At 45.5% G+C, this 26,512-nt stretch overlaps 19 non-coding genes across 19 annotated transcripts; all 19 read right to left on the reverse strand.

Moving 5' to 3' along the window:
* Positions 1–1,100: 1,100 nt before the first annotated feature.
* LOC141185955 (U2 spliceosomal RNA) lies at positions 1,101–1,283 on the reverse strand. The gene has a single exon (XR_012260532.1). It is a non-coding gene; the product is annotated as a U2 spliceosomal RNA (small nuclear RNA).
* A 2,008-nt stretch (positions 1,284–3,291) lies between these two features.
* On the reverse strand, positions 3,292–3,482 carry LOC141185258 (U2 spliceosomal RNA). The gene has a single exon (XR_012259937.1). It is a non-coding gene; the product is annotated as a U2 spliceosomal RNA (small nuclear RNA).
* Positions 3,483–4,602: 1,120 nt separating this feature from the next.
* LOC141188707 (U2 spliceosomal RNA) lies at positions 4,603–4,793 on the reverse strand. The gene has a single exon (XR_012262790.1). It is a non-coding gene; the product is annotated as a U2 spliceosomal RNA (small nuclear RNA).
* Positions 4,794–5,914: 1,121 nt separating this feature from the next.
* Positions 5,915–6,105, reverse strand: LOC141188708 (U2 spliceosomal RNA). The gene has a single exon (XR_012262791.1). It is a non-coding gene; the product is annotated as a U2 spliceosomal RNA (small nuclear RNA).
* Positions 6,106–7,227: 1,122 nt separating this feature from the next.
* Positions 7,228–7,418, reverse strand: LOC141185091 (U2 spliceosomal RNA). The gene has a single exon (XR_012259785.1). It is a non-coding gene; the product is annotated as a U2 spliceosomal RNA (small nuclear RNA).
* Positions 7,419–8,532: 1,114 nt separating this feature from the next.
* On the reverse strand, positions 8,533–8,723 carry LOC141188709 (U2 spliceosomal RNA). The gene has a single exon (XR_012262792.1). It is a non-coding gene; the product is annotated as a U2 spliceosomal RNA (small nuclear RNA).
* A 1,123-nt stretch (positions 8,724–9,846) lies between these two features.
* LOC141185092 (U2 spliceosomal RNA) lies at positions 9,847–10,037 on the reverse strand. The gene has a single exon (XR_012259786.1). It is a non-coding gene; the product is annotated as a U2 spliceosomal RNA (small nuclear RNA).
* A 1,116-nt stretch (positions 10,038–11,153) lies between these two features.
* Positions 11,154–11,344, reverse strand: LOC141185358 (U2 spliceosomal RNA). The gene has a single exon (XR_012260028.1). It is a non-coding gene; the product is annotated as a U2 spliceosomal RNA (small nuclear RNA).
* Positions 11,345–12,468: 1,124 nt separating this feature from the next.
* LOC141188710 (U2 spliceosomal RNA) lies at positions 12,469–12,659 on the reverse strand. Its single transcript, XR_012262793.1, has one exon. It is a non-coding gene; the product is annotated as a U2 spliceosomal RNA (small nuclear RNA).
* Positions 12,660–13,780: 1,121 nt separating this feature from the next.
* On the reverse strand, positions 13,781–13,971 carry LOC141184115 (U2 spliceosomal RNA). The gene has a single exon (XR_012258901.1). It is a non-coding gene; the product is annotated as a U2 spliceosomal RNA (small nuclear RNA).
* Positions 13,972–15,098: 1,127 nt separating this feature from the next.
* Positions 15,099–15,289, reverse strand: LOC141185500 (U2 spliceosomal RNA). The gene has a single exon (XR_012260157.1). It is a non-coding gene; the product is annotated as a U2 spliceosomal RNA (small nuclear RNA).
* Positions 15,290–16,409: 1,120 nt separating this feature from the next.
* Positions 16,410–16,600, reverse strand: LOC141188711 (U2 spliceosomal RNA). Its single transcript, XR_012262794.1, has one exon. It is a non-coding gene; the product is annotated as a U2 spliceosomal RNA (small nuclear RNA).
* Positions 16,601–17,722: 1,122 nt separating this feature from the next.
* Positions 17,723–17,913, reverse strand: LOC141188712 (U2 spliceosomal RNA). The gene has a single exon (XR_012262795.1). It is a non-coding gene; the product is annotated as a U2 spliceosomal RNA (small nuclear RNA).
* A 1,122-nt stretch (positions 17,914–19,035) lies between these two features.
* Positions 19,036–19,226, reverse strand: LOC141188713 (U2 spliceosomal RNA). Its single transcript, XR_012262796.1, has one exon. It is a non-coding gene; the product is annotated as a U2 spliceosomal RNA (small nuclear RNA).
* Positions 19,227–20,351: 1,125 nt separating this feature from the next.
* Positions 20,352–20,542, reverse strand: LOC141184116 (U2 spliceosomal RNA). Its single transcript, XR_012258902.1, has one exon. It is a non-coding gene; the product is annotated as a U2 spliceosomal RNA (small nuclear RNA).
* Positions 20,543–21,662: 1,120 nt separating this feature from the next.
* Positions 21,663–21,853, reverse strand: LOC141188715 (U2 spliceosomal RNA). Its single transcript, XR_012262798.1, has one exon. It is a non-coding gene; the product is annotated as a U2 spliceosomal RNA (small nuclear RNA).
* A 1,121-nt stretch (positions 21,854–22,974) lies between these two features.
* LOC141184688 (U2 spliceosomal RNA) lies at positions 22,975–23,165 on the reverse strand. Its single transcript, XR_012259420.1, has one exon. It is a non-coding gene; the product is annotated as a U2 spliceosomal RNA (small nuclear RNA).
* A 1,122-nt stretch (positions 23,166–24,287) lies between these two features.
* LOC141184541 (U2 spliceosomal RNA) lies at positions 24,288–24,478 on the reverse strand. The gene has a single exon (XR_012259286.1). It is a non-coding gene; the product is annotated as a U2 spliceosomal RNA (small nuclear RNA).
* A 1,124-nt stretch (positions 24,479–25,602) lies between these two features.
* Positions 25,603–25,793, reverse strand: LOC141185093 (U2 spliceosomal RNA). The gene has a single exon (XR_012259787.1). It is a non-coding gene; the product is annotated as a U2 spliceosomal RNA (small nuclear RNA).
* Positions 25,794–26,512: the final 719 nt, after the last annotated feature.

A 26,512-nucleotide genomic window follows, 5' to 3' on the forward strand; every position in this document is an offset into this window, starting at 1 on the left:
GTGCCACCCAAGGATTCTGAAAAGTCCATTTGTGGAGATGGCCACCTGGACTCCCGTTAAGAAGACATGCTGTCAACCTCTAGATCCCTCACATGCCTGCACTTTTCGGCTTGCTGCTGCTGCAATCCACGCGTTTTAGATCTGCATAACTCCACCTCTTTTAGAACAGTACCCTCAACCCCCGGCTGTTCCCACCCGCCTCAACACCGTTGGAAGGGAGGAGAACCAATTAAGGCGGGGGGGGGGGGGGTGGAACGAGCAGCTGTCTACCCTTAGCAGGAGGGTTGCTGATTAATTACCTCTCCTGCTGCTGCTGCTGCTGGCTGTCCAGCAGCAGACTGAAGGTGGCTGCTGCTGTGCGCAGGTATATAAAGGCTCAGAGCCTATTATGACACGCGCAGCCAGCGTTCCATTGCCACATTCCGTCTACTGCAGGCGGGATACCTGGATGGCTGAATGTCACTGAGAAGCTCACAGAGACCGCCATAAGCAACAGTTTAAAAGAATGCCACAGACTAATCAACCAAACTTTTTGGGTTGGTTTCTCTTTTATAGTCTGCAGGCATTAAATGAAAGAAGTCAGTGTTCCAGCAGAGGGAGACAACGTTTCAGAAAAGGCATTGTAGCAAACCAAAAAAGAAATTTTAAGCGCAGCAGAGTAACCAGCTCACATACCTGTTAGCTCAGGTGAGTTTAAAAGGCTGCTGTTGATAACAAGGGCATTTGCTAAATAGATGGTGTGTGTGCAACAATATACTTAAAGGTCAATTATATTGTGCAGCTTATCTCACCACCTGTAGTTATTTAGGTGAAAGCTCCAAAATGCTTGCCTAATATGTCTGTTTATCCAAAAGGAAGTATAGAGGGAGAGCTAGATAGATAGCATTGCATTACATTACATTACATGGCAATGCAATGCACAGTTGCTGAAGTTGAACCAAAATGAGCTTGTCATCTGGCTTCTGCAACTTTTAACATGAAAAATCCAATGAGGAGAAGAAAAGCAAAGCCAAAGAGTCCATCCCAAAATCCGACAAACAAGCAAAATGAACAAAAAGCATTGAATTCAATTCTTTCTGATTTTAGAAACTGCATTAAAGAAGGGGTGCACCGGTCCTGGAGATACTGCAATACCAGGTCAATGCGTGGAGTGGACAGAGCAAGCTCTTTTTCCATCTCCCTGTTCTAAAAATCCATTTAATATATGGTCCCCAGATAGGGGACGTATCAGATATTAAACTGATAAGAACAGATTTTTTTTTTTTTTTTTTCGAAAGCCCGAATTCGTGTACAAAACCCGAGTGCGCTTAAAAAAGTGACAAGTGCCACAAAAAAAGTGCACTAGGATGCTGGTCTTCTTGAAACCCTCTCCAAAAGGAGAAGGGTCCCCCAAACCATTCCCCGTCCCTCCGAGCCAAAAGGCCACAGCGAGGAACAGGGACAAAAAGCCACCTCCAGCCGAAGCCAGAGGCGACCCAATCTTACCCCCAGCACCTGCCCGAGTTCTCACCCGAGCAAGGCACTGGGAGCCAAAGACTGTGCTCCCCTCCCGGAAGAGGGGAGCCAACAACGCTCTCCTCCCGAAAGAGGAGAGCCAGGGGGGTTCAGGGGGGAGCGGAACCTGATGGCCACACACTCCCCCCCTAGACCTGCCAAGAGAGGAACCCGTAAGGGAACCGCATCCCGACAAAATCCTAGTAGGACGTGACACACGTGAATAAGTGGACACACAGTGACAAAGAAATTAAATAAATAGTGAAGGTTTCACAGTATAATACTGCCCGGACCTTCGACCGGGAATTGAAAAATTCCCCATCCTAAGGCCAGAAGGCCCGGAATAAGGGTGTGTGCGAAGAAAGAAAATTTGAAGTGCTTGTGCAAATGTGCCATAAACTCAAGTGGGGTTCCCAATCCCAGTGAGTTAAGGCACCCCAGGGTCACCACTCCTGGGGCACTTCACACTTCGGGCTTTCGATCTTCCCCGGCCCAATGGCGTCGATCCTGGGGGGCCATGCTTTCCACCAGATGACTATATTAGCCACCTGGCGTACTAACAAGCGCCTAAACCCCAGTGTGCATAATGTATCAATCTACTAGGGCGGCCAACATCCAAAACCGCCTTTTCGAAAGATACTACACTTGATCTTAGCAAAAAGGCCGAGAAGCGATAACCAGAATTGGTTTCCGACTACGGTGCCACCCAAGGATTCTGAAAAGTCCATTTGTGGAGATGGCCACCTGGACTCTAGTTAAGAAGACATGCTGTCAACCTCTAGATCCCTCACATGCCTGCACTTTTCGGCTTGCTGCTGCTGCAATCCACGCGTTTTAGATCTGCATAACTCCACCTCTTTTAGCACAGTACCCTCAACCCCCGGCTGTTCCCACCCGCCTCAACACCGTTGGAAGGGAGGAGAACCAATTAAGGCGGGGGGTGGGGGTGGAACGAGCAGCTGTCTACCCTTAGCAGGAGGGTTGCTGATTAATTACCTCTCCTGCTGCTGCTGCTGCTGGCTGTCCAGCAGCAGACTGAAGGTGGCTGCTGCTGTGCGCAGGTATATAAAGGCTCAGAGCCTATTATGACACGCGCAGCCAGCGTTCCATTGCCACATTCCGTCTACTGCAGGCGGGATACCTGGATGGCTGAATGTCACTGAGAAGCTCACAGAGACCGCCATAAGCAACAGTTTAAAAGAATGCCACAGACTAATCAACCAAACTTTTTGGGTTGGTTTCTCTTTTATAGTCTGCAGGCATTAAATGAAAGAAGTCAGTGTTCCAGCAGAGGGAGACAACGTTTCAGAAAAGGCATTGTAGCAAACCAAAAAAGAAATTTTAAGCGCAGCAGAGTAACCAGCTCACATACCTGTTAGCTCAGGTGAGTTTAAAAGGCTGCTGTTGATAACAAGGGCATTTGCTAAATAGATGGTGTGTGTGCAACAATATACTGAAAGGTCAATTATATTGTGCAGCTTATCTCACCACCTGTAGTTATTTAGGTGAAAGCTCCAAAATGCTTGCCTAATATGTCTGTTTATCCAAAAGGAAGTATAGAGGGAGAGCTAGATAGATAGCATTGCATTACATTACATTACATGGCAATGCAATGCACAGTTGCTGAAGTTGAACCAAAATGAGCTTGTCATCTGGCTTCTGCAACTTTTAACATGAAAAATCCAATGAGGAGAAGAAAAGCAAAGCCAAAGAGTCCATCCCAAAATCCGACAAACAAGCAAAATGAACAAAAAGCATTGAATTCAATTCTTTCTGATTTTAGAAACTGCATTAAAGAAGGGGTGCACCGGTCCTGGAGATACTGCAATACCAGGTCAATGCGTGGAGTGGACAGAGCAAGCTCTTTTTCCATCTCCCTGTTCTAAAAATCCATTTAATATATGGTCCGCAGATAGGGGACGTATCAGATATTAAACTGATAAGAACAGATACTACACTTGATCTTAGCCAAAAGGCCGAGAAGCGATAACCAGAATTGGTTTCCGACTACGGTGCCACCCAAGGATTCTGAAAAGTCCATTTGTGGAGATGGCCACCTGGACTCCCGTTAAGAAGACATGCTGTCAACCTCTAGATCCCTCACATGCCTGCACTTTTCGGCTTGCTGCTGCTGCAATCCACGCGTTTTAGATCTGCATAACTCCACCTCTTTTAGCACAGTACCCTCAACCCCCGGCTGTTCCCACCCGCCTCAACACCGTTGGAAGGGAGGAGAACCAATTAAGGCGGGGGGGGGGTGGAACGAGCAGCTGTCTACCCTTAGCAGGAGGGTTGCTGATTAATTACCTCTCCTGCTGCTGCTGCTGCTGGCTGTCCAGCAGCAGACTGAAGGTGGCTGCTGCTGTGCGCAGGTATATAAAGGCTCAGAGCCTATTATGACACGCGCAGCCAGCGTTCCATTGCCACATTCCGTCTACTGCAGGCGGGATACCTGGATGGCTGAATGTCACTGAGAAGCTCACAGAGACCGCCATAAGCAACAGTTTAAAAGAATGCCACAGACTAATCAACCAAACTTTTTGGGCTGGTTTCTCTTTTATAGTCTGCAGGCATTAAATGAAAGAAGTCAGTGTTCCAGCAGAGGGAGACAACGTTTCAGAAAAGGCATTGTAGCAAACCAAAAAAGAAATTTTAAGCGCAGCAGAGTAACCAGCTCACATACCTGTTAGCTCAGGTGAGTTTAAAAGGCTGCTGTTGATAACAAGGGCATTTGCTAAATAGATGGTGTGTGTGCAACAATATACTGAAAGGTCAATTATATTGTGCAGCTTATCTCACCACCTGTAGTTATTTAGGTGAAAGCTCCAAAATGCTTGCCTAATATGTCTGTTTATCCAAAAGGAAGTATAGAGGGAGAGCTAGATAGATAGCATTGCATTACATTACATTACATGGCAATGCAATGCACAGTTGCTGAAGTTGAACCAAAATGAGCTTGTCATCTGGCTTCTGCAACTTTTAACATGAAAAATCCAATGAGGAGAAGAAAAGCAAAGCCAAAGAGTCCATCCCAAAATCCGACAAACAAGCAAAATGAACAAAAAGCATTGAATTCAATTCTTTCTGATTTTAGAAACTGCATTAAAGAAGGGGTGCACCGGTCCTGGAGATACTGCAATACCAGGTCAATGCGTGGAGTGGACAGAGCAAGCTCTTTTTCCATCTCCCTGTTCTAAAAATCCATTTAATATATGGTCCCCAGATAGGGGACGTATCAGATATTAAACTGATAAGAACAGATACTACACTTGATCTTAGCCAAAAGGCCGAGAAGCGATAACCAGAATTGGTTTCCGACTACGGTGCCACCCAAGGATTCTGAAAAGTCCATTTGTGGAGATGGCCACCTGGACTCCCGTTAAGAAGACATGCTGTCAACCTCTAGATCCCTCACATGCCTGCACTTTTCGGCTTGCTGCTGCTGCAATCCACGCGTTTTAGATCTGCATAACTCCACCTCTTTTAGCACAGTACCCTCAACCCCCGGCTGTTCCCACCCGCCTCAACACCGTTGGAAGGGAGGAGAACCAATTAAGGCGGGGGGGGGGGTGGAACGAGCAGCTGTCTACCCATAGCAGGAGGGTTGCTGATTAATTACCTCTCCTGCTGCTGCTGCTGCTGGCTGTCCAGCAGCAGACTGAAGGTGGCTGCTGCTGTGCACAGGTATATAAAGGCTCAGAGCCTATTATGACACGCGCAGCCAGCGTTCCATTGCCACATTCCGTCTACTGCAGGCGGGATACCTGGATGGCTGAATGTCACTGAGAAGCTCACAGAGACCGCCATAAGCAACAGTTTAAAAGAATGCCACAGACTAATCAACCAAACTTTTTGGGTTGGTTTCTCTTTTATAGTCTGCAGGCATTAAATGAAAGAAGTCAGTGTTCCAGCAGAGGGAGACAACGTTTCAGAAAAGGCATTGTAGCAAACCAAAAAAGAAATTTTAAGCGCAGCAGAGTAACCAGCTCACATACCTGTTAGCTCAGGTGAGTTTAAAAGGCTGCTGTTGATAACAAGGGCATTTGCTAAATAGATGGTGTGTGTGCAACAATATACTGAAAGGTCAATTATATTGTGCAGCTTATCTCACCACCTGTAGTTATTTAGGTGAAAGCTCCAAAATGCTTGCCTAATATGTCTGTTTATCCAAAAGGAAGTATAGAGGGAGAGCTAGATAGATAGCATTGCATTACATTACATTACATGGCAATGCAATGCACAGTTGCTGAAGTTGAACCAAAATGAGCTTGTCATCTGGCTTCTGCAACTTTTAACATGAAAAATCCAATGAGGAGAAGAAAAGCAAAGCCAAAGAGTCCATCCCAAAATCCGACAAACAAGCAAAATGAACAAAAAGCATTGAATTCAATTCTTTCTGATTTTAGAAACTGCATTAAAGAAGGGGTGCACCGGTCCTGGAGATACTGCAATACCAGGTCAATGCGTGGAGTGGACAGAGCAAGCTCTTTTTCCATCTCCCTGTTCTAAAAATCCATTTAATATATGGTCCCCAGATAGGGGACGTATCAGATATTAAACTGATAAGAACAGATACTACACTTGATCTTAGCCAAAAGGCCGAGAAGCGATAACCAGAATTGGTTTCCGACTACGGTGCCACCCAAGGATTCTGAAAAGTCCATTTGTGGAGATGGCCACCTGGACTCCCGTTAAGAAGACATGCTGTCAACCTCTAGATCCCTCACATGCCTGCACTTTTCGGCTTGCTGCTGCTGCAATCCACGCGTTTTAGATCTGCATAACTCCACCTCTTTTAGCACAGTACCCTCAACCCCCGGCTGTTCCCACCCGCCTCAACACCGTTGGAAGGGAGGAGAACCAATTAAGGCGGGGGGGGGGGGTGGAACGAGCAGCTGTCTACCCATAGCAGGAGGGTTGCTGATTAATTACCTCTCCTGCTGCTGCTGCTGCTGGCTGTCCAGCAGCAGACTGAAGGTGGCTGCTGCTGTGCACAGGTATATAAAGGCTCAGAGCCTATTATGACACGCGCAGCCAGCGTTCCATTGCCACATTCCGTCTACTGCAGGCGGGATACCTGGATGGCTGAATGTCACTGAGAAGCTCACAGAGACCGCCATAAGCAACAGTTTAAAAGAATGCCACAGACTAATCAACCAAACTTTTTGGGTTGGTTTCTCTTTTATAGTCTGCAGGCATTAAATGAAAGAAGTCAGTGTTCCAGCAGAGGGAGACAACGTTTCAGAAAAGGCATTGTAGCAAACCAAAAAAGAAATTTTAAGCGCAGCAGAGTAACCAGCTCACATACCTGTTAGCTCAGGTGAGTTTAAAAGGCTGCTGTTGATAACAAGGGCATTTGCTAAATAGATGGTGTGTGTGCAACAATATACTGAAAGGTCAATTATATTGTGCAGCTTATCTCACCACCTGTAGTTATTTAGGTGAAAGCTCCAAAATGCTTGCCTAATATGTCTGTTTATCCAAAAGGAAGTATAGAGGGAGAGCTAGATAGATAGCATTGCATTACATTACATTACATGGCAATGCAATGCACAGTTGCTGAAGTTGAACCAAAATGAGCTTGTCATCTGGCTTCTGCAACTTTTAACATGAAAAATCCAATGAGGAGAAGAAAAGCAAAGCCAAAGAGTCCATCCCAAAATCCGACAAACAAGCAAAATGAACAAAAAGCATTGAATTCAATTCTTTCTGATTTTAGAAACTGCATTAAAGAAGGGGTGCACCGGTCCTGGAGATACTGCAATACCAGGTCAATGCGTGGAGTGGACAGAGCAAGCTCTTTTTCCATCTCCCTGTTCTAAAAATCCATTTAATATATGGTCCCCAGATAGGGTACGTATCAGATATTAAACTGATAAGAACAGATACTACACTTGATCTTAGCCAAAAGGCCGAGAAGCGATAACCAGAATTGGTTTCCGACTACGGTGCCACCCAAGGATTCTGAAAAGTCCATTTGTGGAGATGGCCACCTGGACTCCCGTTAAGAAGACATGCTGTCAACCTCTAGATCCCTCACATGCCTGCACTTTTCGGCTTGCTGCTGCTGCAATCCACGCGTTTTAGATCTGCATAACTCCACCTCTTTTAGCACAGTACCCTCAACCCCCGGCTGTTCCCACCCGCCTCAACACCGTTGGAAGGGAGGAGAACCAATTAAGGCGGGGGGGGGGTGGAACGAGCAGCTGTCTACCCTTAGCAGGAGGGTTGCTGATTAATTACCTCTCCTGCTGCTGCTGGCTGTCCAGCAGCAGACTGAAGGTGGCTGCTGCTGTGCGCAGGTATATAAAGGCTCAGAGCCTATTATGACACGCGCAGCCAGCGTTCCATTGCCACATTCCGTCTACTGCAGGCGGGATACCTGGATGGCTGAATGTCACTGAGAAGCTCACAGAGACCGCCATAAGCAACAGTTTAAAAGAATGCCACAGACTAATCAACCAAACTTTTTGGGTTGGTTTCTCTTTTATAGTCTGCAGGCATTAAATGAAAGAAGTCAGTGTTCCAGCAGAGGGAGACAACGTTTCAGAAAAGGCATTGTAGCAAACCAAAAAAGAAATTTTAAGCGCAGCAGAGTAACCAGCTCACATACCTGTTAGCTCAGGTGAGTTTAAAAGGCTGCTGTTGATAACAAGGGCATTTGCTAAATAGATGGTGTGTGTGCAACAATATACTGAAAGGTCAATTATATTGTGCAGCTTATCTCACCACCTGTAGTTATTTAGGTGAAAGCTCCAAAATGCTTGCCTAATATGTCTGTTTATCCAAAAGGAAGTATAGAGGGAGAGCTAGATAGATAGCATTGCATTACATTACATTACATGGCAATGCAATGCACAGTTGCTGAAGTTGAACCAAAATGAGCTTGTCATCTGGCTTCTGCAACTTTTAACATGAAAAATCCAATGAGGAGAAGAAAAGCAAAGCCAAAGAGTCCATCCCAAAATCCGACAAACAAGCAAAATGAACAAAAAGCATTGAATTCAATTCTTTCTGATTTTAGAAACTGCATTAAAGAAGGGGTGCACCGGTCCTGGAGATACTGCAATACCAGGTCAATGCGTGGAGTGGACAGAGCAAGCTCTTTTTCCATCTCCCTGTTCTAAAAATCCATTTAATATATGGTCCCCAGATAGGGGACGTATCAGATATTAAACTGATAAGAACAGATACTACACTTGATCTTAGCCAAAAGGCCGAGAAGCGATAACCAGAATTGGTTTCCAACTACGGTGCCACCCAAGGATTCTGAAAAGTCCATTTGTGGAGATGGCCACCTGGACTCCCGTTAAGAAGACATGCTGTCAACCTCTAGATCCCTCACATGCCTGCACTTTTCGGCTTGCTGCTGCTGCAATCCACGCGTTTTAGATCTGCATAACTCCACCTCTTTTAGCACAGTACCCTCAACCCCCGGCTGTTCCCACCCGCCTCAACACCGTTGGAAGGGAGGAGAACCAATTAAGGCGGGGGGGGGGGGGTGGAACGAGCAGCTGTCTACCCTTAGCAGGAGGGTTGCTGATTAATTACCTCTCCTGCTGCTGCTGCTGCTGGCTGTCCAGCAGCAGACTGAAGGTGGCTGCTGCTGTGCGCAGGTATATAAAGGCTCAGAGCCTATTATGACACGCGCAGCCAGCGTTCCATTGCCACATTCCGTCTACTGCAGGCGGGATACCTGGATGGCTGAATGTCACTGAGAAGCTCACAGAGACCGCCATAAGCAACAGTTTAAAAGAATGCCACAGACTAATCAACCAAACTTTTTGGGTTGGTTTCTCTTTTATAGTCTGCAGGCATTAAATGAAAGAAGAGAGTGTTCCAGCAGAGGGAGACAACGTTTCAGAAAAGGCATTGTAGCAAACCAAAAAAGAAATTTTAAGCGCAGCAGAGTAACCAGCTCACATACCTGTTAGCTCAGGTGAGTTTAAAAGGCTGCTGTTGATAACAAGGGCATTTGCTAAATAGATGGTGTGTGTGCAACAATATACTGAAAGGTGAATTATATTGTGCAGCTTATCTCACCACCTGTAGTTATTTAGGTGAAAGCTCCAAAATGCTTGCCTAATATGTCTGTTTATCCAAAAGGAAGTATAGAGGGAGAGCTAGATAGATAGCATTGCATTACATTACATTACATGGCAATGCAATGCACAGTTGCTGAAGTTGAACCAAAATGAGCTTGTCATCTGGCTTCTGCAACTTTTAACATGAAAAATCCAATGAGGAGAAGAAAAGCAAAGCCAAAGAGTCCATCCCAAAATCCGACAAACAAGCAAAATGAACAAAAAGCATTGAATTCAATTCTTTCTGATTTTAGAAACTGCATTAAAGAAGGGGTGCACCGGTCCTGGAGATACTGCAATACCAGGTCAATGCGTGGAGTGGACAGAGCAAGCTCTTTTTCCATCTCCCTGTTCTAAAAATCCATTTAATATATGGTCCCCAGATAGGGTACGTATCAGATATTAAACTGATAAGAACAGATACTACACTTGATCTTAGCCAAAAGGCCGAGAAGCGATAACCAGAATTGGTTTCCGACTACGGTGCCACCCAAGGATTCTGAAAAGTCCATTTGTGGAGATGGCCACCTGGACTCCCGTTAAGAAGACATGCTGTCAACCTCTAGATCCCTCACATGCCTGCACTTTTCGGCTTGCTGCTGCTGCAATCCACGCGTTTTAGATCTGCATAACTCCACCTCTTTTAGCACAGTACCCTCAACCCCCGGCTGTTCCCACCCGCCTCAACACCGTTGGAAGGGAGGAGAACCAATTAAGGCGGGGGGGGGGGGTGGAACGAGCAGCTGTCTACCCTTAGCAGGAGGGTTGCTGATTAATTACCTCTCCTGCTGCTGCTGGCTGTCCAGCAGCAGACTGAAGGTGGCTGCTGCTGTGCGCAGGTATATAAAGGCTCAGAGCCTATTATGACACGCGCAGCCAGCATTCCATTGCCACATTCCGTCTACTGCAGGCGGGATACCTGGATGGCTGAATGTCACTGAGAAGCTCACAGAGACCGCCATAAGCAACAGTTTAAAAGAATGCCACAGACTAATCAACCAAACTTTTTGGGTTGGTTTCTCTTTTATAGTCTGCAGGCATTAAATGAAAGAAGTCAGTGTTCCAGCAGAGGGAGACAACGTTTCAGAAAAGGCATTGTAGCAAACCAAAAAAGAAATTTTAAGCGCAGCAGAGTAACCAGCTCACATACCTGTTAGCTCAGGTGAGTTAAAAAGGCTGCTGTTGATAACAAGGGCATTTGCTAAATAGATGGTGTGTGTGCAACAATATACTGAAAGGCCAATTATATTGTGCAGCTTATCTCACCACCTGTAGTTATTTAGGTGAAAGCTCCAAAATGCTTGCCTAATATGTCTGTTTATCCAAAAGGAAGTATAGAGGGAGAGCTAGATAGATAGCATTGCATTACATTACATTACATGGCAATGCAATGCACAGTTGCTGAAGTTGAACCAAAATGAGCTTGTCATCTGGCTTCTGCAACTTTTAACATGAAAAATCCAATGAGGAGAAGAAAAGCAAAGCCAAAGAGTCCATCCCAAAATCCGACAAACAAGCAAAATGAACAAAAAGCATTGAATTCAATTCTTTCTGATTTTAGAAACTGCATTAAAGAAGGGGTGCACCGGTCCTGGAGATACTGCAATACCAGGTCAATGCGTTGAGTGGACAGAGCAAGCTCTTTTTCCATCTCCCTGTTCTAAAAATCCATTTAATATATGGTCCCCAGATAGGGGACGTATCAGATATTAAACTGATAAGAACAGATACTACACTTGATCTTAGCCAAAAGGCCGAGAAGCGATAACCAGAATTGGTTTCCAACTACGGTGCCACCCAAGGATTCTGAAAAGTCCATTTGTGGAGATGGCCACCTGGACTCCCGTTAAGAAGACATGCTGTCAACCTCTAGATCCCTCACATGCCTGCACTTTTCGGCTTGCTGCTGCTGCAATCCACGCGTTTTAGATCTGCATAACTCCACCTCTTTTAGCACAGTACCCTCAACCCCCGGCTGTTCCCACCCGCCTCAACACCGTTGGAAGGGAGGAGAACCAATTAAGGCGGGGGGGGGGGGGGTGGAACGAGCAGCTGTCTACCCTTAGCAGGAGGGTTGCTGATTAATTACCTCTCCTGCTGCTGCTGCTGCTGGCTGTCCAGCAGCAGACTGAAGGTGGCTGCTGCTGTGCGCAGGTATATAAAGGCTCAGAGCCTATTATGACACGCGCAGCCAGCGTTCCATTGCCACATTCCGTCTACTGCAGGCGGGATACCTGGATGGCTGAATGTCACTGAGAAGCTCACAGAGACCGCCATAAGCAACAGTTTAAAAGAATGCCACAGACTAATCAACCAAACTTTTTGGGTTGGTTTCTCTTTTATAGTCTGCAGGCATTAAATGAAAGAAGTCAGTGTTCCAGCAGAGGGAGACAACGTTTCAGAAAAGGCATTGTAGCAAACCAAAAAAGAAATTTTAAGCGCAGCAGAGTAACCAGCTCACATACCTGTTAGCTCAGGTGAGTTTAAAAGGCTGCTGATGATAACAAGGGCATTTGCTAAATAGATGGTGTGTGTGCAACAATATACTGAAAGGTCAATTATATTGTGCAGCTTATCTCACCACCTGTAGTTATTTAGGTGAAAGCTCCAAAATGCTTGCCTAATATGTCTGTTTATCCAAAAGGAAGTATAGAGGGAGAGCTAGATAGATAGCATTGCATTACATTACATTACATGGCAATGCAATGCACAGTTGCTGAAGTTGAACCAAAATGAGCTTGTCATCTGGCTTCTGCAACTTTTAACATGAAAAATCCAATGAGGAGAAGAAAAGCAAAGCCAAAGAGTCCATCCCAAAATCCGACAAACAAGCAAAATGAACAAAAAGCATTGAATTCAATTCTTTCTGATTTTAGAAACTGCATTAAAGAAGGGGTGCACCGGTCCTGGAGATACTGCAATACCAGGTCAATGCGTGGAGTGGACAGAGCAAGCTCTTTTTCCATCTCCCTGTTCTAAAAATCCATTTAATATATGGTCCCCAGATAGGGGACGTATCAGATATTAAACTGATAAGAACAGATACTACACTTGATCTTAGCCAAAAGGCCGAGAAGCGATAACCAGAATTGGTTTCCGACTACGGTGCCACCCAAGGATTCTGAAAAGTCCATTTGTGGAGATGGCCACCTGGACTCCCGTTAGGAAGACATGCTGTCAACCTCTAGATCCCTCACATGCCTGCACTTTTCGGCTTGCTGCTGCTGCAATCCACGCGTTTTAGATCTGCATAACTCCACCTCTTTTAGCACAGTACCCCCAACCCCCGGCTGTTCCCACCCGCCTCAACACCGTTGGAAGGGAGGAGAACCAATTAAGGCGGGGGGGGGGGTGGAACGAGCAGCTGTCTACCCTTAGCAGGAGGGTTGCTGATTAATTACCTCTCCTGCTGCTGCTGCTACTGGCTGTCCAGCAGCAGACTGAAGGTGGCTGCTGCTGTGCGCAGGTATATAAAGGCTCAGAGCCTATTATGACACGCGCAGCCAGCGTTCCATTGCCACATTCCGTCTACTGCAGGCGGGATACCTGGATGGCTGAATGTCACTGAGAAGCTCACAGAGACCGCCATAAGCAACAGTTTAAAAGAATGCCACAGACTAATCAACCAAACTTTTTGGGTTGGTTTCTCTTTTATAGTCTGCAGGCATTAAATGAAAGAAGTCAGTGTTCCAGCAGAGGGAGACAACGTTTCAGAAAAGGCATTGTAGCAAACCAAAAAAGAAATTTTAAGCTCAGCAGAGTAACCAGCTCACATACCTGTTAGCTCAGGTGAGTTTAAAAGGCTGCTGTTGATAACAAGGGAATTTGCTAAATAGATGGTGTGTGTGCAACAATATACTGAAAGGTCAATTATATTGTGCAGCTTATCTCACCACCTGTAGTTATTTAGGTGAAAGCTCCAAAATGCTTGCCTAATATGTCTGTTTATCCAAAAGGAAGTATAGAGGGAGAGCTAGATAGATAGCATTGCATTACATTACATTACATGGCAATGCAATGCACAGTTGCTGAAGTTGAACCAAAATGAGCTTGTCATCTGGCTTCTGCAACTTTTAACATGAAAAATCCAATGAGGAGAAGAAAAGCAAAGCCAAAGAGTCCATCCCAAAATCCGACAAACAAGCAAAATGAACAAAAAGCATTGAATTCAATTCTTTCTGATTTTAGAAACTGCATTAAAGAAGGGGTGCACCGGTCCTGGAGATACTGCAATACCAGGTCAATGCGTGGAGTGGACAGAGCAAGCTCTTTTTCCATCTCCCTGTTCTAAAAATCCATTTAATATATGGTCCCCAGATAGGGGACGTATCAGATATTAAACTGATAAGAACAGATACTACACTTGATCTTAGCCAAAAGGCAGAGAAGCGATAACCAGAATTGGTTTCCGACTACGGTGCCACCCAAGGATTCTGAAAAGTCCATTTGTGGAGATGGCCACCTGGACTCCCGTTAAGAAGACATGCTGTCAACCTCTAGATCCCTCACATGCCTGCACTTTTCGGCTTGCTGCTGCTGCAATCCACGCGTTTTAGATCTGCATAACTCCACCTCTTTTAGCACAGTACCCTCAACCCCCGGCTGTTCCCACCCGCCTCAACACCGTTGGAAGGGAGAAGAACCAATTAAGGCGGGGGGTGGGGGGGGGGTGGAACGAGCAGCTGTCTACCCTTAGCAGGAGGGTTGCTGATTAATTACCTCTCCTGCTGCTGCTGCTGCTGGCTGTCCAGCAGCAGACTGAAGGTGGCTGCTGCTGTGCGCAGGTATATAAAGGCTCAGAGCCTATTATGACACGCGCAGCCAGCGTTCCATTGCCACATTCCGTCTACTGCAGGCGGGATACCTGGATGGCTGAATGTCACTGAGAAGCTCACAGAGACCGCCATAAGCAACAGTTTAAAAGAATGCCACAGACTAATCAACCAAACTTTTTGGGTTGGTTTCTCTTTTATAGTCTGCAGGCATTAAATGAAAGAAGTCAGTGTTCCAGCAGAGGGAGACAACGTTTCAGAAAAGGCATTGTAGCAAACCAAAAAAGAAATTTTAAGCGCAGCAGAGTAACCAGCTCACATACCTGTTAGCTCAGGTGAGTTTAAAAGGCTGCTGTTGATAACAAGGGCATTTGCTAAATAGATGGTGTGTGTGCAACAATATACTGAAAGGTCAATTATATTGTGCAGCTTATCTCACCACCTGTAGTTATTTAGGTGAAAGCTCCAAAATGCTTGCCTAATATGTCTGTTTATCCAAAAGGAAGTATAGAGGGAGAGCTAGATAGATAGCATTGCATTACATTACATTACATGGCAATGCAATGCACAGTTGCTGAAGTTGAACCAAAATGAGCTTGTCATCTGGCTTCTGCAACTTTTAACATGAAAAATCCAATGAGGAGAAGAAAAGCAAAGCCAAAGAGTCCATCCCAAAATCCGACAAACAAGCAAAATGAACAAAAAGCATTGAATTCAATTCTTTCTGATTTTAGAAACTGCATTAAAGAAGGGGTGCACCGGTCCTGGAGATACTGCAATACCAGGTCAATGCGTGGAGTGGACAGAGCAAGCTCTTTTTCCATCTCCCTGTTCTAAAAATCCATTTAATATATGGTCCCCAGATAGGGGACGTATCAGATATTAAACTGATAAGAACAGATAATACACTTGATCTTAGCCAAAAGGCCGAAAAGCGATAACCAGAATTGGTTTCCGACTACGGTGCCACCCAAGGATTCTGAAAAGTCCATTTGTGGAGATGGCCACCTGGACTCCCGTTAAGAAGACATGCTGTCAACCTCTAGATCCCTCACATGCCTGCACTTTTCGGCTTGCTGCTGCTGCAATCCACGCGTTTTAGATCTGCATAACTCCACCTCTTTTAGCACAGTACCCTCAACCCCCGGCTGTTCCCACCCGCCTCAACACCGTTGGAAGGGAGGAGAACCAATTAAGGCGGGGGGGGTGTGGAACGAGCAGCTGTCTACCCTTAGCAGGAGGGTTGCTGATTAATTACCTCTCCTGCTGCTGCTGCTGCTGGCTGTCCAGCAGCAGACTGAAGGTGGCTGCTGCTGTGCGCAGGTATATAAAGGCTCAGAGCCTATTATGACACGCGCAGCCAGCATTCCATTGCCACATTCCGTCTACTGCAGGCGGGATACCTGGATGGCTGAATGTCACTGAGAAGCTCACAGAGACCGCCATAAGCAACAGTTTAAAAGAATGCCACAGACTAATCAACCAAACTTTTTGGGTTGGTTTCTCTTTTATAGTCTGCAGGCATTAAATGAAAGAAGTCAGTGTTCCAGCAGAGGGAGACAACGTTTCAGAAAAGGCATTGTAGCAAACCAAAAAAGAAATTTTAAGCGCAGCAGAGTAACCAGCTCACATACCTGTTAGCTCAGGTGAGTTTAAAAGGCTGCTGTTGATAACAAGGGCATTTGCTAAATAGATGGTGTGTGTGCAACAATATACTGAAAGGCCAATTATATTGTGCAGCTTATCTCACCACCTGTAGTTATTTAGGTGAAAGCTCCAAAATGCTTGCCTAATATGTCTGTTTATCCAAAAGGAAGTATAGAGGGAGAGCTAGATAGATAGCATTGCATTACATTACATTACATGGCAATGCAATGCACAGTTGCTGAAGTTGAACCAAAATGAGCTTGTCATCTGGCTTCTGCAACTTTTAACATGAAAAATCCAATGAGGAGAAGAAAAGCAAAGCCAAAGAGTCCATCCCAAAATCCGACAAACAAGCAAAATGAACAAAAAGCATTGAATTCAATTCTTTCTGATTTTAGAAACTGCATTAAAGAAGGGGTGCACCGGTCCTGGAGATACTGCAATACCAGGTCAATGCGTGGAGTGGACAGAGCAAGCTCTTTTTCCATCTCCCTGTTCTAAAAATCCATTTAATATATGGTCCCCAGATAGGGGACGTATCAGATATTAAACTGATAAGAACAGATACTACACTTGATCTTAGCCAAAAGGCCGAGAAGCGATAACCAGAATTGGTTTCCAACTACGGTGCCACCCAAGGATTCTGAAAAGTCCATTTGTGGAGATGGCCACCTGGACTCCCGTTAAGAAGACATGCTGTCAACCTCTAGATCCCTCACATGCCTGCACTTTTCGGCTTGCTGCTGCTGCAATCCACGCGTTTTAGATCTGCATAACTCCACCTCTTTTAGCACAGTACCCTCAACCCCCCGCTGTTCCCACCCGCCTCAACACCGTTGGAAGGGAGGAGAACCAATTAAGGCGGGGGGGGGGGGTGGAACGAGCAGCTGTCTACCCTTAGCAGGAGGGTTGCTGATTAATTACCTCTCCTGCTGCTGCTGCTGCTGGCTGTCCAGCAGCAGACTGAAGGTGGCTGCTGCTGTGCGCAGGTATATAAAGGCTCAGAGCCTATTATGACACGCGCAGCCAGCGTTCCATTGCCACATTCCGTCTACTGCAGGCGGGATACCTGGATGGCTGAATGTCACTGAGAAGCTCACAGAGACCGCCATAAGCAACAGTTTAAAAGAATGCCACAGACTAATCAACCAAACTTTTTGGGTTGGTTTCTCTTTTATAGTCTGCAGGCATTAAATGAAAGAAGAGAGTGTTCCAGCAGAGGGAGACAACGTTTCAGAAAAGGCATTGTAGCAAACCAAAAAAGAAATTTTAAGCGCAGCAGAGTAACCAGCTCACATACCTGTTAGCTCAGGTGAGTTTAAAAGGCTGCTGTTGATAACAAGGGCATTTGCTAAATAGATGGTGTGTGTGCAACAATATACTGAAAGGTCAATTATATTGTGCAGCTTATCTCACCACCTGTAGTTATTTAGGTGAAAGCTCCAAAATGCTTGCCTAATATGTCTGTTTATCCAAAAGGAAGTATAGAGGGAGAGCTAGATAGATAGCATTGCATTACATTACATTACATGGCAATGCAATGCACAGTTGCTGAAGTTGAACCAAAATGAGCTTGTCATCTGGCTTCTGCAACTTTTAACATGAAAAATCCAATGAGGAGAAGAAAAGCAAAGCCAAAGAGTCCATCCCAAAATCCGACAAACAAGCAAAATGAACAAAAAGCATTGAATTCAATTCTTTCTGATTTTAGAAACTGCATTAAAGAAGGGGTGCACCGGTCCTGGAGATACTGCAATACCAGGTCAATGCGTGGAGTGGACAGAGCAAGCTCTTTTTCCATCTCCCTGTTCTAAAAATCCATTTAATATATGGTCCCCAGATAGGGGACGTATCAGATATTAAACTGATAAGAACAGATACTACACTTGATCTTAGCCAAAAGGCCGAGAAGCGATAACCAGAATTGGTTTCCGACTACGGTGCCACCCAAGGATTCTGAAAAGTCCATTTGTGGAGATGGCCACCTGGACTCCCGTTAAGAAGACATGCTGTCAACCTCTAGATCCCTCACATGCCTGCACTTTTCGGCTTGCTGCTGCTGCAATCCACGCGTTTTAGATCTGCATAACTCCACCTCTTTTAGCACAGTACCCTCAACCCCCGGCTGTTCCCACCCGCCTCAACACCGTTGGAAGGGAGGAGAACCAATTAAGGCGGGGGGGGGGGGTGGAACGAGCAGCTGTCTACCCTTAGCAGGAGGGTTGCTGATTAATTACCTCTCCTGCTGCTGCTGCTGCTGGCTGTCCAGCAGCAGACTGAAGGTGGCTGCTGCTGTGCGCAGGTATATAAAGGCTCAGAGCCTATTATGACACGCGCAGCCAGCGTTCCATTGCCACATTCCGTCTACTGCAGGCGGGATACCTGGATGGCTGAATGTCACTGAGAAGCTCACAGAGACCGCCATAAGCAACAGTTTAAAAGAATGCCACAGACTAATCAACCAAACTTTTTGGGTTGGTTTCTCTTTTATAGTCTGCAGGCATTAAATGAAAGAAGTCAGTGTTCCAGCAGAGGGAGACAACGTTTCAGAAAAGGCATTGTAGCAAACCAAAAAAGAAATTTTAAGCTCAGCAGAGTAACCAGCTCACATACCTGTTAGCTCAGGTGAGTTTAAAAGGCTGCTGTTGATAACAAGGGCATTTGCTAAATAGATGGTGTGTGTGCAACAATATACTGAAAGGTCAATTATATTGTGCAGCTTATCTCACCACCTGTAGTTATTTAGGTGAAAGCTCCAAAATGCTTGCCTAATATGTCTGTTTATCCAAAAGGAAGTATAGAGGGAGAGCTAGATAGATAGCATTGCATTACATTACATTACATGGAAATGCAATGCACAGTTGCTGAAGTTGAACCAAAATGAGCTTGTCATCTGGCTTCTGCAACTTTTAACATGAAAAATCCAATGAGGAGAAGAAAAGCAAAGCCAAAGAGTCCATCCCAAAATCCGACAAACAAGCAAAATGAACAAAAAGCATTGAATTCAATTCTTTCTGATTTTAGAAACTGCATTAAAGAAGGGGTGCACCGGTCCTGGAGATACTGCAATACCAGGTCAATGCGTGGAGTGGACAGAGCAAGCTCTTTTTCCATCTCCCTGTTCTAAAAATCCATTTAATATATGGTCCCCAGATAGGGGACGTATCAGATATTAAACTGATAAGAACAGATACTACACTTGATCTTAGCCAAAAGGCCGAGAAGCGATAACCAGAATTGGTTTACGACTACGGTGCCACCCAAGGATTCTGAAAAGTCCATTTGTGGAGATGGCCACCTGGACTCCCGTTAAGAAGACATGCTGTCAACCTCTAGATCCCTCACATGCCTGCACTTTTCGGCTTGCTGCTGCTGCAATCCACGCGTTTTAGATCTGCATAACTCCACCTCTTTTAGCACAGTACCCTCAACCCCCGGCTGTTCCCACCCGCCTCAACACCGTTGGAAGGGAGGAGAACCAATTAAGGCGGGGGGGGGGGGGGGTGGAACGAGCAGCTGTCTACCCTTAGCAGGAGGGTTGCTGATTAATTACCTCTCCTGCTGCTGCTGCTGCTGGCTGTCCAGCAGCAGACTGAAGGTGGCTGCTGCTGTGCGCAGGTATATAAAGGCTCAGAGCCTATTATGACACGCGCAGCCAGCGTTCCATTGCCACATTCCGTCTACTGCAGGCGGGATACCTGGATGGCTGAATGTCACTGAGAAGCTCACAGAGACCGCCATAAGCAACAGTTTAAAAGAATGCCACAGACTAATCAACCAAACTTTTTGGGTTGGTTTCTCTTTTATAGTCTGCAGGCATTAAATGAAAGAAGTCAGTGTTCCAGCAGAGGGAGACAACGTTTCAGAAAAGGCATTGTAGCAAACCAAAAAAGAAATTTTAAGCGCAGCAGAGTAACCAGCTCACATACCTGTTAGCTCAGGTGAGTTTAAAAGGCTGCTGTTGATAACAAGGGCATTTGCTAAATAGATGGTGTGTGTGCAACAATATACTGAAAGGTCAATTATATTGTGCAGCTTATCTCACCACCTGTAGTTATTTAGGTGAAAGCTCCAAAATGCTTGCCTAATATGTCTGTTTATCCAAAAGGAAGTATAGAGGGAGAGCTAGATAGATAGCATTGCATTACATTACATTACATGGCAATGCAATGCACAGTTGCTGAAGTTGAACCAAAATGAGCTTGTCATCTGGCTTCTGCAACTTTTAACATGAAAAATCCAATGAGGAGAAGAAAAGCAAAGCCAAAGAGTCCATCCCAAAATCCGACAAACAAGCAAAATGAACAAAAAGCATTGAATTCAATTCTTTCTGATTTTAGAAACTGCATTAAAGAAGGGGTGCACCGGTCCTGGAGATACTGCAATACCAGGTCAATGCGTGGAGTGGACAGAGCAAGCTCTTTTTCCATCTCCCTGTTCTAAAAATCCATTTAATATATGGTCCCCAGATAGGGGACGTATCAGATATTAAACTGATAAGAACAGATACTACACTTGATCTTAGCCAAAAGGCAGAGAAGCGATAACCAGAATTGGTTTCCGACTACGGTGCCACCCAAGGATTCTGAAAAGTCCATTTGTGGAGATGGCCACCTGGACTCCCGTTAAGAAGACATGCTGTCAACCTCTAGATCCCTCACATGCCTGCACTTTTCGGCTTGCTGCTGCTGCAATCCACGCGTTTTAGATCTGCATAACTCCACCTCTTTTAGCACAGTACCCTCAACCCCCGGCTGTTCCCACCCGCCTCAACACCGTTGGAAGGGAGGAGAACCAATTAAGGCGGGGGGGGGGTGGAACGAGCAGCTGTCTACCCTTAGCAGGAGGGTTGCTGATTAATTACCTCTCCTGCTGCTGCTGCTGCTGGCTGTCCAGCAGCAGACTGAAGGTGGCTGCTGCTGTGCGCAGGTATATAAAGGCTCAGAGCCTATTGTGACACGCGCAGCCAGCGTTCCATTGCCACATTCCGTCTACTGCAGGCGGGATACCTGGATGGCTGAATGTCACTGAGAAGCTCACAGAGACCGCCATAAGCAACAGTTTAAAAGAATGCCACAGACTAATCAACCAAACTTTTTGGGTTGGTTTCTCTTTTATAGTCTGCAGGCATTAAATGAAAGAAGTCAGTGTTCCAGCAGAGGGAGACAACGTTTCAGAAAAGGCATTGTAGCAAACCAAAAAAGAAATTTTAAGCGCAGCAGAGTAACCAGCTCACATACCTGTTAGCTCAGGTGAGTTTAAAAGGCTGCTGTTGATAACAAGGGCATTTGCTAAATAGATGGTGTGTGTGCAACAATATACTGAAAGGTCAATTATATTGTGCAGCTTATCTCACCACCTGTAGTTATTTAGGTGAAAGCTCCAAAATGCTTGCCTAATATGTCTGTTTATCCAAAGGGAAGTATAGAGGGAGAGCTAGATAGATAGCATTGCATTACATTACATTACATGGCAATGCAATGCACAGTTGCTGAAGTTGAACCAAAATGAGCTTGTCATCTGGCTTCTGCAACTTTTAACATGAAAAATCCAATGAGGAGAAGAAAAGCAAAGCCAAAGAGTCCATCCCAAAATCCGACAAACAAGCAAAATGAACAAAAAGCATTGAATTCAATTCTTTCTGATTTTAGAAACTGCATTAAAGAAGGGGTGCACCGGTCCTGGAGATACTGCAATACCAGGTCAATGCGTGGAGTGGACAGAGCAAGCTCTTTTTCCATCTCCCTGTTCTAAAAATCCATTTAATATATGGTCCCCAGATAGGGGACGTATCAGATATTAAACTGATAAGAACAGATACTACACTTGATCTTAGCCAAAAGGCCGAGAAGCGATAACCAGAATTGGTTTCCGACTACGGTGCCACCCAAGGATTCTGAAAAGTCCATTTGTGGAGATGGCCACCTGGACTCCCGTTAAGAAGACATGCTGTCAACCTCTAGATCCCTCACATGCCTGCACTTTTCGGCTTGCTGCTGCTGCAATCCACGCGTTTTAGATCTGCATAACTCCACCTCTTTTAGCACAGTACCCTCAACCCCCGGCTGTTCCCACCCGCCTCAACACCGTTGGAAGGGAGGAGAACCAATTAAGGCGGGGGGGGGGGTGGAACGAGCAGCTGTCTACCCTTAGCAGGAGGGTTGCTGATTAATTACCTCTCCTGCTGCTGCTGCTGCTGGCTGTCCAGCAGCAGACTGAAGGTGGCTGCTGCTGTGCGCAGGTATATAAAGGCTCAGAGCCTATTATGACACGCGCAGCCAGCGTTCCATTGCCACATTCCGTCTACTGCAGGCGGGATACCTGGATGGCTGAATGTCACTGAGAAGCTCACAGAGACCGCCATAAGCAACAGTTTAAAAGAATGCCACAGACTAATCAACCAAACTTTTTGGGTTGGTTTCTCTTTTATAGTCTGCAGGCATTAAATGAAAGAAGTCAGTGTTCCAGCAGAGGGAGACAACGTTTCAGAAAAGGCATTGTAGCAAACCAAAAAAGAAATTTTAAGCGCAGCAGAGTAACCAGCTCACATACCTGTTAGCTCAGGTGAGTTTAAAAGGCTGCTGTTGATAACAAGGGCATTTGCTAAATAGATGGTGTGTGTGCAACAATATACTGAAAGGTCAATTATATTGTGCAGCTTATCTCACCACCTGTAGTTATTTAGGTGAAAGCTCCAAAATGCTTGCCTAATATGTCTGTTTATCCAAAAGGAAGTATAGAGGGAGAGCTAGATAGATAGCATTGCATTACATTACATTACATGGCAATGCAATGCACAGTTGCTGAAGTTGAACCAAAATGAGCTTGTCATCTGGCTTCTGCAACTTTTAACATGAAAAATCCAATGAGGAGAAGAAAAGCAAAGCCAAAGAGTCCATCCCAAAATCCGACAAACAAGCAAAATGAACAAAAAGCATTGAATTCAATTCTTTCTGATTTTAGAAACTGCATTAAAGAAGGGGTGCACCGGTCCTGGAGATACTGCAATACCAGGTCAATGTGTGGAGTGGACAGAGCAAGCTCTTTTTCCATCTCCCTGTTCTAAAAATCCATTTAATATATGGTCCCCAGATAGGGGACGTATCAGATATTAAACTGATAAGAACAGATACTACACTTGATCTTAGCCAAAAGGCCGAGAAGCGATAACCAGAATTGGTTTCCGACTACGGTGCCACCCAAGGATTCTGAAAAGTCCATTTGTGGAGATGGCCACCTGGACTCCCGTTAAGAAGACATGCTGTCAACCTCTAGATCCCTCACATGCCTGCACTTTTCGGCTTGCTGCTGCTGCAATCCACGCGTTTTAGATCTGCATAACTCCACCTCTTTTAGCACAGTACCCTCAACCCCCGGCTGTTCCCACCCGCCTCAACACCGTTGGAAGGGAGAAGAACCAATTAAGGCGGGGGGGGGGGGTGGAACGAGCAGCTGTCTACCCTTAGCAGGAGGGTTGCTGATTAATTACCTCTCCTGCTGCTGCTGCTGCTGGCTGTCCAGCAGCAGACTGAAGGTGGCTGCTGCTGTGCGCAGGTATATAAAGGCTCAGAGCCTATTATGACACGCGCAGCCAGCGTTCCATTGCCACATTCCGTCTACTGCAGGCGGGATACCTGGATGGCTGAATGTCACTGAGAAGCTCACAGAGACCGCCATAAGCAACAGTTTAAAAGAATGCCACAGACTAATCAACCAAACTTTTTGGGTTGGTTTCTCTTTTATAGTCTGCAGGCATTAAATGAAAGAAGTCAGTGTTCCAGCAGAGGGAGACAACGTTTCAGAAAAGGCATTGTAGCAAACCAAAAAAGAAATTTTAAGCGCAGCAGAGTAACCAGCTCACATACCTGTTAGCTCAGGTGAGTTTAAAAGGCTGCTGTTGATAACAAGGGCATTTGCTAAATAGATGGTGTGTGTGCAACAATATACTGAAAGGCCAATTATATTGTGCAGCTTATCTCACCACCTGTAGTTATTTAGGTGAAAGCTCCAAAATGCTTGCCTAATATGTCTGTTTATCCAAAAGGAAGTATAGAGGGAGAGCTAGATAGATAGCATTGCATTACATTACATTACATGGCAATGCAATGCACAGTTGCTGAAGTTGAACCAAAATGAGCTTGTCATCTGGCTTCTGCAACTTTTAACATGAAAAATCCAATGAGGAGAAGAAAAGCAAAGCCAAAGAGTCCATCCCAAAATCCGACAAACAAGCAAAATGAACAAAAAGCATTGAATTCAATTCTTTCTGATTTTAGAAACTGCATTAAAGAAGGGGTGCACCGGTCCTGGAGATACTGCAATACCAGGTCAATGCGTGGAGTGGACAGAGCAAGCTCTTTTTCCATCTCCCTGTTCTAAAAATCCATTTAATATATGGTCCCCAGAGAGGGGACGTATCAGATATTAAACTGATAAGAACAGATACTACACTTGATCTTAGCCAAAAGGCCGAGAAGCGATAACCAGAATTGGTTTCCAACTACGGTGCCACCCAAGGATTCTGAAAAGTCCATTTGTGGAGATGGCCACCTGGACTCCCGTTAAGAAGACATGCTGTCAACCTCTAGATCCCTCACATGCCTGCACTTTTCGGCTTGCTGCTGCTGCAATCCACGCGTTTTAGATCTGCATAACTCCACCTCTTTTAGCACAGTACCCTCAACCCCCGGCTGTTCCCACCCGCCTCAACACCGTTGGAAGGGAGGAGAACCAATTAAGGCGGGGGGGGGGGGGGTGGAACGAGCAGCTGTCTACCCTTAGCAGGAGGGTTGCTGATTAATTACCTCTCCTGCTGCTGCTGCTGCTGGCTGTCCAGCAGCAGACTGAAGGTGGCTGCTGCTGTGCGCAGGTATATAAAGGCTCAGAGCCTATTATGACACGCGCAGCCAGCGTTCCATTGCCACATTCCGTCTACTGCAGGCGGGATACCTGGATGGCTGAATGTCACTGAGAAGCTCACAGAGACCGCCATAAGCAACAGTTTAAAAGAATGCCACAGACTAATCAACCAAACTTTTTGGGTTGGTTTCTCTTTTATAGTCTGCAGGCATTAAATGAAAGAAGAGAGTGTTCCAGCAGAGGGAGACAACGTTTCAGAAAAGGCATTGTAGCAAACCAAAAAAGAAATTTTAAGCGCAGCAGAGTAACCAGCTCACATACCTGTTAGCTCAGGTGAGTTTAAAAGGCTGCTGTTGATAACAAGGGCATTTGCTAAATAGATGGTGTGTGTGCAACAATATACTGAAAGGTCAATTATATTGTGCAGCTTATCTCACCACCTGTAGTTATTTAGGTGAAAGCTCCAAAATGCTTGCCTAATATGTCTGTTTATCCAAAAGGAAGTATAGAGGGAGAGCTAGATAGATAGCATTGCATTACATTACATTACATGGCAATGCAATGCACAGTTGCTGAAGTTGAACCAAAATGAGCTTGTCATCTGGCTTCTGCAACTTTTAACATGAAAAATCCAATGAGGAGAAGAAAAGCAAAGCCAAAGAGTCCATCCCAAAATCCGACAAACAAGCAAAATGAACAAAAAGCATTGAATTCAATTCTTTCTGATTTTAGAAACTGCATTAAAGAAGGGGTGCACCGGTCCTGGAGATACTGCAATACCAGGTCAATGCGTGGAGTGGACAGAGCAAGCTCTTTTTCCATCTCCCTGTTCTAAAAATCCATTTAATATATGGTCCCCAGATAGGGTACGTATCAGATATTAAACTGATAAGAACAGATACTACACTTGATCTTAGCCAAAAGGCCGAGAAGCGATAACCAGAATTGGTTTCCGACTACGGTGCCACCCAATGATTCTGAAAAGTCCATTTGTGGAGATGGCCACCTGGACTCCCGTTAAGAAGACATGCTGTCAACCTCTAGATCCCTCACATGCCTGCACTTTTCGGCTTGCTGCTGCTGCAATCCACGCGTTTTAGATCTGCATAACTCCACCTCTTTTAGCACAGTACCCTCAACCCCCGGCTGTTCCCACCCGCCTCAACACCGTTGGAAGGGAGGAGAACCAATTAAGGCGGGGGGGGGGGGGGGTGGAACGAGCAGCTGTCTACCCTTAGCAGGAGGGTTGCTGATTAATTACCTCTCCTGCTGCTGCTGGCTGTCCAGCAGCAGACTGAAGGTGGCTGCTGCTGTGCGCAGGTATATAAAGGCTCAGAGCCTATTATGACACGCGCAGCCAGCATTCCATTGCCACATTCCGTCTACTGCAGGCGGGATACCTGGATGGCTGAATGTCACTGAGAAGCTCACAGAGACCGCCATAAGCAACAGTTTAAAAGAATGCCACAGACTAATCAACCAAACTTTTTGGGTTGGTTTCTCTTTTATAGTCTGCAGGCATTAAATGAAAGAAGTCAGTGTTCCAGCAGAGGGAGACAACATTTCAGAAAAGGCATTGTAGCAAACCAAAAAAGAAATTTTAAGCGCAGCAGAGTAACCAGCTCACATACCTGTTAGCTCAGGTGAGTTTAAAAG

Source organism: Phyllobates terribilis, unplaced genomic scaffold, assembly GCF_046119375.1.
Source record: "Phyllobates terribilis strain yellow unplaced genomic scaffold, ASM4611937v1 Scaffold_40__1_contigs__length_11209783, whole genome shotgun sequence".
NCBI classification, from domain to species: domain Eukaryota; kingdom Metazoa; phylum Chordata; class Amphibia; order Anura; family Dendrobatidae; genus Phyllobates; species Phyllobates terribilis.